Source organism: Halichoerus grypus, chromosome X (assembly GCF_964656455.1).
Source record: "Halichoerus grypus chromosome X, mHalGry1.hap1.1, whole genome shotgun sequence".
NCBI lineage: Eukaryota > Metazoa > Chordata > Mammalia > Carnivora > Phocidae > Halichoerus > Halichoerus grypus.
The window spans coordinates 33936750-33945690 of record NC_135727.1 but is presented as its reverse complement, the minus strand read 5'-3'; the positions used below and the strand labels follow the sequence as shown (position 1 = coordinate 33945690).

At 44.4% G+C, this 8941-nt stretch overlaps 1 long non-coding RNA gene across 1 annotated transcript in view; it reads right to left on the bottom strand.

Moving 5' to 3' along the window:
- Window positions 1-6038: 6038 nt before the first annotated feature.
- Window positions 6039-8941, bottom strand: part of LOC118534338 (uncharacterized) — a 173070-nt gene continuing 170167 nt past the window's right edge. The window contains exon 4 of the long non-coding RNA XR_013444786.1: window positions 6039-6374. This is a non-coding gene — a long non-coding RNA (uncharacterized LOC118534338). The remainder of the gene's footprint in view (window positions 6375-8941) is intronic.

The following is an 8941-nucleotide window of genomic DNA, read 5'->3' as shown; positions in this document are numbered from 1 at the left end:
GAACCAGCCAGGCACCCCAAAATTAATCTTTTCTAAAGTGGCACTTCCTGTAGGCAGATGAATTGAGGAAGAAAAGAAAAAAGAGTCCCCTCTCAGCACAAGCTTCTGGAAGCACCTGTGCCAGTGGGATTTCCCCACTTCCTGCCCATCCACCCAACACCTTTGTGCAGTGTGCAGCCTGCACAACCTGAAGCAGAGACCCTGGGCATTGTCCTCCTTATTCCAAATGCTATCACTCCTGTCTGCATCTCTTTCATTAGTAATAAGTTAAAAGTCAGCTGCGGACAACACCCAGTCTTGAGTTTCCTTGGCTTGACTTCAGTATCAACAGGGACAGGAGCCCCAAGGCTCTGTGGTGTCCTAGCAGTAAGCATGGACTTTTGACGTTAGCGAATTCATCGACCCATTCCCACCCATTTGCCCAGTGCCCTGCCCACCCCTTCTCTCTAGCCAAACCCCACTGATGCTTTAAGGCCTCCTCTTCTCTTCCAAGTCATCTTTGCTGACTCATTCCAACCCTCACTGATATTTCTTCTGCACATCAACTAAGACTCATTGTCTGCTGAGGATTTGGCATTGATTAATGTGGCGTGGGCTGGCATTTGGGGAGAGAACCCCGCTTAACCACCAGGCCACGCGAAGATGACCACGGCATTCCTGCAGGAGTGGTTTCAGGACAAGGTGCAAGTCCGTCTGCAGGCTGTCTAGCAGCTCGCATGTGGAGTAAGGTAAACGTAGAAGAAAACAAGCACCCGGCTGCCCATTGCACCCAGTATCAGCTTATGCTGCCCAGAATTCCCGCACCCCACCTGGGCTTCTGAAAACATGGGGTCGATCTCTCCCCGTGGCAGTTGTAAATAACAATTGAGAGTATGTCTCTTAAGTCATGGAGGCGGGGCTTTTATATCTCCATTCCCTTCAACAGGAGAAACTTCTGTAGCCTATTTAAAAATGTGAAGAAAGAGGGTCGCCTGGGTGGTTCAGTCAATTAAGCGTTGGAGTCTTGATTTTGGCTCCGGTCATTGATCTCAGGGTCGTGAGATCAAGCCCCACCTTGGGCTCTGCGCTGAATGTGGAGCCTGCTTAAGATTCTCTCTCTCCGGGGCACCTGGGTGGCTCAGTCAGTTAAGCATCTGCCTTCGGCTTGGGTCATGATCCCAGCGTCCTGGGATCGAGCCCCGCATTGGGCTCCCTGCTGAGCAGGGAGCCTGCTTCTCCCTCTGCCTGCCATTCCCCCTGCTCATGCCCTCTCTCTCTCTCTCTACCTCTCAAATAAATAAATACAATCTTAAAAAAAAAAGATTCTCTCTCTCCCTCTGCCCCCCCTCTTTCTTTTTCTCTCTCTCTTTCAAAAAAAAAGTGAAGAAAGCTACTAAATTAACTGTCAGAGTAATGAAGAAGTTTATTTTCATAATGTAGCTAATCCCCTAAAACAGTTGCTACCAGATGCCCCCTTTCTTGAACTTGGTGTATGTTTGTGTTAAACAGATACAAGCATTTCAAGTCTACCTTTTCATCTTGGAAAGGGCTGAGCAGAGAGTGGGAGGAATAAGAGTAATTGATGTGACTCCTGCTGGTAGCTTTATCAAATATGTATGTGTGCTTATTCTTTTCTACTGGTTTGTATTGTGGTGCTAATGACTCTTACTTTTGAGGTTGCTTTGAAGTAAAGCTTGCCTTTCTATGAAATAACAAAGCAATCAAAAAAGGGGAGAGGGAGACCATTTTACTTCTCTTTCTATCCCAAAACCCATTTCATATCTTAGCACTTCAGTTGAGGAAAGGCCAAACAAGCCGATGAAATGATAGAAGAAAAACACATACTCATAAGATCCAGTGCCTAGATAGGTGTGGGGGGGGGGTAGGGGGCGTTGGGTTGGCTCTTACCTAGCCACATGCAACTGAACACAGCACCGTAAGACAGACAGACAAGACAGCCCAGCTTGATCAGAGCAGCCCTTAGGCTCTTATGGAAGGGAAAGAGCCCACCTTACTCAATGACTCTAGTCACAGCAGAGTGAGCAACCTCTAAAGGCCATAATTATTTGGGGGGCATTTGAGTATATTCAATGTAATGCACATATTAGAACCTAGGGTGGTCTCTGTTTTATAAATGTTTGTCTTGAAATCCCCAGAAAGATTCAAAACTCATTCACTAAGTGCCAGGCCAATATCCACACCATTTCTATTTTCTCCAGGGCTTAACTGAGACACATAGTAAGTGCTCAGTCAATAGGTATATGATTTATGTAAAAACAAATCTTGGGGTTCCTGGCTGGCTCAGTCGGTAGAGCATGCGACTCTTGATCTTGGGGTCATGAGTTCAAGCCCCACATTGAGCATAGAGCTTACTTAAAATATAATAATAATAATAATAATAAAATAAATCTTTATTTTTGAAACTCAACATAACCTGGTTTTATAGATATGAGGATCATGGGATGGCAGAGTCTATTCAATGGAGGTAGAAAAGAGTTAAGAACTGGCAAAAGAGTTGAAACCATCAAGAGTGGTTCCAGTGGATGAAAAAAGCATACCCTCAAACCTTCTAATTATAGACTGGGTTCTGTGATTTAATGACATTTCTTTATAAGCATGTGATTTTTTTTTTTTCTGTCTGGAAGCAACACACAGTCAGGAATTGAGACAAACATCAATAGAACAAAAGCTGTAGCTCAGCTGTTTGGAGGAAATCAATTCAAACAACTCATAATTTGCCGGGTGACACACCATGAAACATTAAGCTAAGTGGCGGCACCTGGCTTCAGAAGCGTGATCTCTAGGACAGCTACCAATTTATTCATGGCTGAAAAGGAAAGTCTCCCCCTCCCCACCCCTTTCATGTAAAGCTTATAAACCAAAATGAGAATGATATCAAAGGGCTCTAAGAAAAAAAAAAAAAAAAGCTTCCCAACAGACAGTTATCTCTTTGTCAGGTTACTTCATCCAATTTTCTCAAACAAAGTGAACCATGAGCTTTCCTAAGGAAATGCCTTGAGATCTCCAAGCCGTGAGCCAAACTGTTGAGGTTCAGTACGGAAGGGAGGCCTGCAGGGTGGCAGAATGCCGGTATAACGGAAGTCTGGTTCACAACCTGGCGAGGTTGTCAGTGAGGACATTTTCATTGGTACCTGGGGTCGGAGAGGGAAGCACAAGCACCTCTGTACCTTAAAAATGGCAGACAGACAAATGGGCACTGGTTCATCATGGTCAGTTATTGACTGTTGCAGAGAAACCAACGAAAGTGGAGTTCACAGAAGGGAAAAGGGAGGGGAGGCTGACCTTGGGTAGACTGAGAAAGATGACTAAGCAAGGTATTAAGTGTCATGGAGGAACTCTGGGGAGCATTCACCACGACATTGCTGGCCCAGTACATGTTGAATGGAGACTTACAATATGGCGAGCTTGAGCTAGTTGAGATGGGGGATAGGGAAGAAATGTAGCCATTTTCCTCAAAGAATATATCATCTAATGGAGACAAGATTAATAGTGACCACTGAGTGTGTACCGTGTGCCAAATAGCACTTTATATATGTTCCCTTACAACATAATCCTCACAAACCTCCCAATGAAGTGGGTACTGTTATTGCCTCCATTACACAGATGAGGAGACTGAGTTCAAAAGAGGTTATGCATCTCGTGGAAAATCATTCATCCAGTAAGTGACAGGGCCAAGAAGTGAATCATGGCCTTACTCTAGAGTCTCTGCATTCAGTCACTAGGGCCAGCTGTAAAGTGGGGATAGAAAGGTTGTCAACCACAGAGTAGTTAGGAGAATAAATGAGTTAATACGTGAAAACAACAAGGAGAGCGATTGGCATGGAGCCAATGTTCAAAAACGGTCAGCTGTCATCTTTAATGTCAGCAGCATTGCCCTGCATCTTAATGCATAAACCCTTTTTACAATATTCTTGACAGATAGTTCCCAGCTCCTGACTATACATCTCCCCAGGGGCAGGAAACCCAGGACTTGAGCAAGCTGCTTCATTGGGCAATAGCTGTTATTGTTTAGAGGGACTTCCCTTGATCGGCTGAAACAAACGTTCCCATAACTTTTGCCTACTGGCCCTAGTTCTGCCATTGGGAATAACACAGAATAAGCTGTCACCCTCTTCCATTTGACATGACAGATTACATATGGGAAGAGGTAGAGAATCATTTAAGATGCAACAAAAGGGAAGACAAGTCTAAGGAAGATGTGTCTGATGAGAATAAGCAGAGCTGGGTTGGGGAGCAGTGAGAATGGAGAGAGGGGGACCAGTGAGGAGGATGTGGCAGTGATCCGGATCACATGGACCAGGACAAGAGCCGTGGTGGTGAGAATGGAGAAGCAGCACAGATAAAGGAAAAGGAAACCTTTTGTGGGAAATTTGACAGGGCTTGGGCATTGGCCGGGTATGGGGTTGAGGGCATAAACGAAGTCTCATTGATGATCCTAAGTTTTCCACCCTAGCTATTGAGAGGAGCCAAGTTGTTGGGTGTTTTGGTTTTGTATATTTGTTTGGGAGGTGGGATACCTTTGGAGGGTAGAAAGATGATGAGTTTGGGTTTGAGTTGACAATTAGATAAGCCAAAGAGATGATATCTAGTAAGTAGAGATTGGTGACCGGCAAGAGATATCTGGGTAAGAGATACTACTTTTTTTTTTTTTTTAGATTTTATTTATTTATTTTAGAGAGAAAGAGAGAGTGAGCAGGGGGAGGGGCAGAGGGATAGGGAGAGAATCTCAAGCAGGCTCCAAGCTGAGCATGGAGGCTGACGCGGGGCTTGATCTCACGACTTTGAGATCATGACCTGAGCAGAAACCAAGAGCCGGATGCTTAACTGACTGAACCACCCAGATGCCCCGAGATACTAATTTTAAAGTCATCATCCAGAAGGGTTAAATAGGTTAAACAAAATGTTGATTCAGGGCTTCGGAATGGTAGGGTGAAAATCTGAACATGGTCCAGCATGTAGGGTCGGCCCTGTGTGAACCCCTGAAGGACCTGACATTCTGAAGCCTCTAGCTGCCCTCCCACTCTTGACTGTCCTTTTCTTTTCTTTTGCTGCTGTGCTTTTGTTTTTGATTTTTAAAAGTAGGCTCCATGCCCAACGTGGGGCTTGAACTCATGACCCAGAGATCAAGCGTTGCACGCTCTACCGACTGAGCCAGGCAGGCGCCCCTGTCCTTTTCTTTTGGTGGTGCCTGCTCCCATACCACTTAGGTCTCTGATACTCTTATCTCTTTCCACTTGCTTTCTTATTAATATCATGATGAAGGCAAAACTAATCTTAGTGGATCAAGGTGGTCATGTGGCAAGAACATAAACTAGTAGTTGAGAAACCTGGATTCTTATCTCAACTCTACCACTTCTCCTGAATCCCAGAAGGGCCCAATGGGCCCCTACGGCTCAAGAAAATCAATGTGTGTCCAACCTGCCTGTACTGAACATCGCCCCAGTTCACTGGCTCAGTGCCATGAACCTGTTTCCAGATTCTCCACTCACCCTAAGGTGCAAAAGACAGTGCACAGCTTAATGCATCTTGCTGGAAAGAAGACAGTAGATAATATGTTTACTGGACAATCCCGAAATAATAGTTTTCGGTCTTGAAATGCAGTCTGATATGGATGTCCAAACACATGCCTTCTAGTACAACCGCTCATTCTCCCTCTCTTGAATTCAACTGGATGGGTCACTGCTGGAGCTGGGGAAGGTGCAGTCGGCCAAGCGAGCAGCTGCATTGAATAGACTTCTCAGAGGGAAAACCTAGAGTTATCTGTTACATCTAGTTCCTGTGTGAATATACCGATACATATAAAAAGGTCTGGAGGGTTAGAGATGAAATAATTAGCAGCAGTTCCCTCTGGGGACCAGAATAAGATCAGAATGAAGGGGCGAGAGTAAAGGGAGACACATTTCACGCTAGTTTGTTCAGCGTGTGAACTTTTACAATGAGGATGTATTCCTATGTTACTTGTGTAATATACAAAGCAATCAAAATGGTCTTCACTTATTTTTTTTTATTTTTTAAAGATTTTATTTATTTATTTGAGAGAGACAGGGAGAGCATGAGAGAAGAAAGGGAGAAACAGACTCCCCACTGGCAGGGAGCCCAACGTGGGGTTCGATCCCAGGACCCTGAGATCACAACCCCAAGCCAAAGGCAGATGCTTAACCGACTGAGCCACCCAGGCACCCCATCAAAATGATCTTCATTTAAAACACGACAATTGTTTATTAAATCTGAGAAGCTGAAAAGCTTAGAGTAGCATTTCTGGAATCACCGTGATAAATGATGTCATGCCTTAGGGTGCTTGCATGTTTTTGCCTGGTGGACAACTTCCTCCTCTCTCTTCCCGAGATCACCAGCCTCCTTAGGCTCACGGCCACCTAGGAAACAGAATCCAGAAAGGGGCTGTTTAAAAAGAAGGCAAAGAAGAAATGGGGTGTTTCACGTGGCCTCCGGAAGGATAGCTGGTGGGCAACAGTCCCCAAAGGTTAGCCGAGCAGCGTGTCAGGCAGAGAACCAGAGGGGCCCCTTTCACCTCCTCCCACCAATTGCCAAGCAAACAAGAGAAAAACGGGCTGGTGTGAGTCCACTGCAGAGGTGGGGAGCTCTTTAGCGTGGTAGTGACAATGCCCTGCTTCCCTAGACCTGGCACATTTCAGAAGAGCTGACGTGTTGATGCCTGCTAAAACACGATGTGGGAAGAAGAATGAATGTGGGCAAGCTCGGCTCGCCACTCAGAGGGAAATGATCTCATTTCCCCTGCTGGGCAACCCCCCGTTGATGGTAAATGGAAGAAGACAGGGTAGCATTTAAATTCCATCATTATGGCTTTTTTTTTCTTGAAAGCCACAACTTTACAGATGATGCATTCTCATCTTTTGAGCTCTTTATCATAGCTGTAGCCAGAAAAGGAGAGAGATTCAGAAACACTGTGCTGGCCAGAATGTTATTCTCCTGCCTCTCTTTTGGGGATATTTCCACTGTTTTTGTTTTTTTTTTTCCCCCAAATATACAGGGATGGCCTTTGGCACTTGCTTTGGTCTTATGTGCTGGCTGGCTGAAAGTCGTGAATATTGGAGCCTTTAAGCCATAATCTCTCCCAGTACAATTTGTCTATGAGATTCCTTTCCTGTCCTGCCAGAGGGTAGTGGAGTTATAATTCATGATCCTGTGATCTTCAACATGGCTTCTGGCATAGTGAGTAAGTTCTTTGTTCTTTTAGGACAGAACTGTCACTCATCACTAAACAGCCCTTCATTTTTTTCCTGAACACTGACTCATAGAATCATAGATTCTCAGGGATGGAAGGAAGCCGAGAGGTCGTCTAATCCAACCCCTTATTAGTTGACTCCAGGCAGTGGCTCGGCTTGGTGAATCACTTCATGCCCCAAGTAAGTAAGAGTGAGTGAAATAAAAGGGGTGATTTGTGAGAGTCAGAGATGGAACACCTCCAGGAGGGCTCTGAAGAGATGCGTGCTAAAAGGTATGATGTAGGAAAAAGGCATATTTAATAAACATCTTTGTTTCTGTGAGAATTAATCAGGTAGCAACCCAAATTCAAAACTGAGCTCCTCCTAATTATATAATAATAGTGATAAGGAGGAGGAGGAGGATAATTAGAGTGATTAAAATCAGTCAAGATTTTTCTGAACACTTGCTATGTGTCTGGCACGGAGCTAACTTATGCATGTGATTTATGGAATCATCAAATCACTCCTATGGGCCTGATATTACCCTGCATTTCACAGAGGAGGACACCGAGGCTTTAGGAAGGTTGGAGTGGTTTACCCAATCAAATGCCTACCAAGTGGCAGATCCAATATTGGAACCCCTAGTACCCTCAAAAGAAGACAGCAACTATAGAAAAATAGTTATCTCCCGCATGAGTCCCCAGCTACCTGGCTAGTGAGGGGATATGTTTCATAATCCTTTCCCCTAGACCCCTTGAGATCCTTCTCAGTTTATAAGCCCTCATTTGAGCTGAAGCAGAAATAGTTCCTGCTTCTATCCCTTCACACAAGGGATGTTTTGGTTTCAGCCAAGAGCAAGAGAAAGGCTTCCCTGAGCTTTGGTCATCCTACTAGTGCATTTGGAGCAGGTGATAGGTTTAAAGGGATAATAATAGCCTATGGTCTTGGACAGCTGGTTTGAGAGGAATTAAAACCCTACTCTCATCCAAAGAATAAGGATCTTTCATACGATCTCTCTGCCCAGCTAGTCAGAAACCATCAATCCATCAAAGAGAGTGAAGTTTTTGTCTTAAAACGTCTCAAGGATAAGTTTTTCTATTAAGCGCATCTTCCTTTGAATATTGCATTTTAAAAAACTGGGTTGCTGTGCTGTGAGCAAAAGCGGGTAAGGATGCCACAGAAATGACCAGAATCACGAGTGACAAAGAACCCGAGCCTTTGTCTCACATTCAGACTTTACCAAATGCTTTTCCATGCTTTACTTTTTTTGATCGTCATAATACCCTATGAAGTAGGCAAGACATATTTTAATTTCCTAATTTGGTGACAAAGAAAGAACAGAGTTTAAGAGGATCGAAGTGGTGAAATGACAAAAAAAAGACGAAACTAGGAGCTGGGAATCTTTTTATCTTGTTCTATCCACATGGAATAGCTCTATACTGATGGACACCATGTTTACAATTTCTTTTTTTTTTTTTTTAAGATTTTAAAAATTTATTTGTTTGACAGAAAGAGACACAGCAAGAGAAGGAACACAAGCAGGGGGAGTGGGAGAGGGAGAAGCAGGCCTCCTGCTGAGCAGGGAGCCCGATGTGAGGCTTGATCCCAGAACCCCGGGATTGTGACCTGAGCTGAAGGCAGACGCTTAACGACTGAGCCACCCAGGTGTCCCCCATGTTTACAATTTCTTAATCATTATGAAATATCCCAAACAATTTTATTATTCCCCTTTGGTCTTAGAGGTCTTGGTATGAACA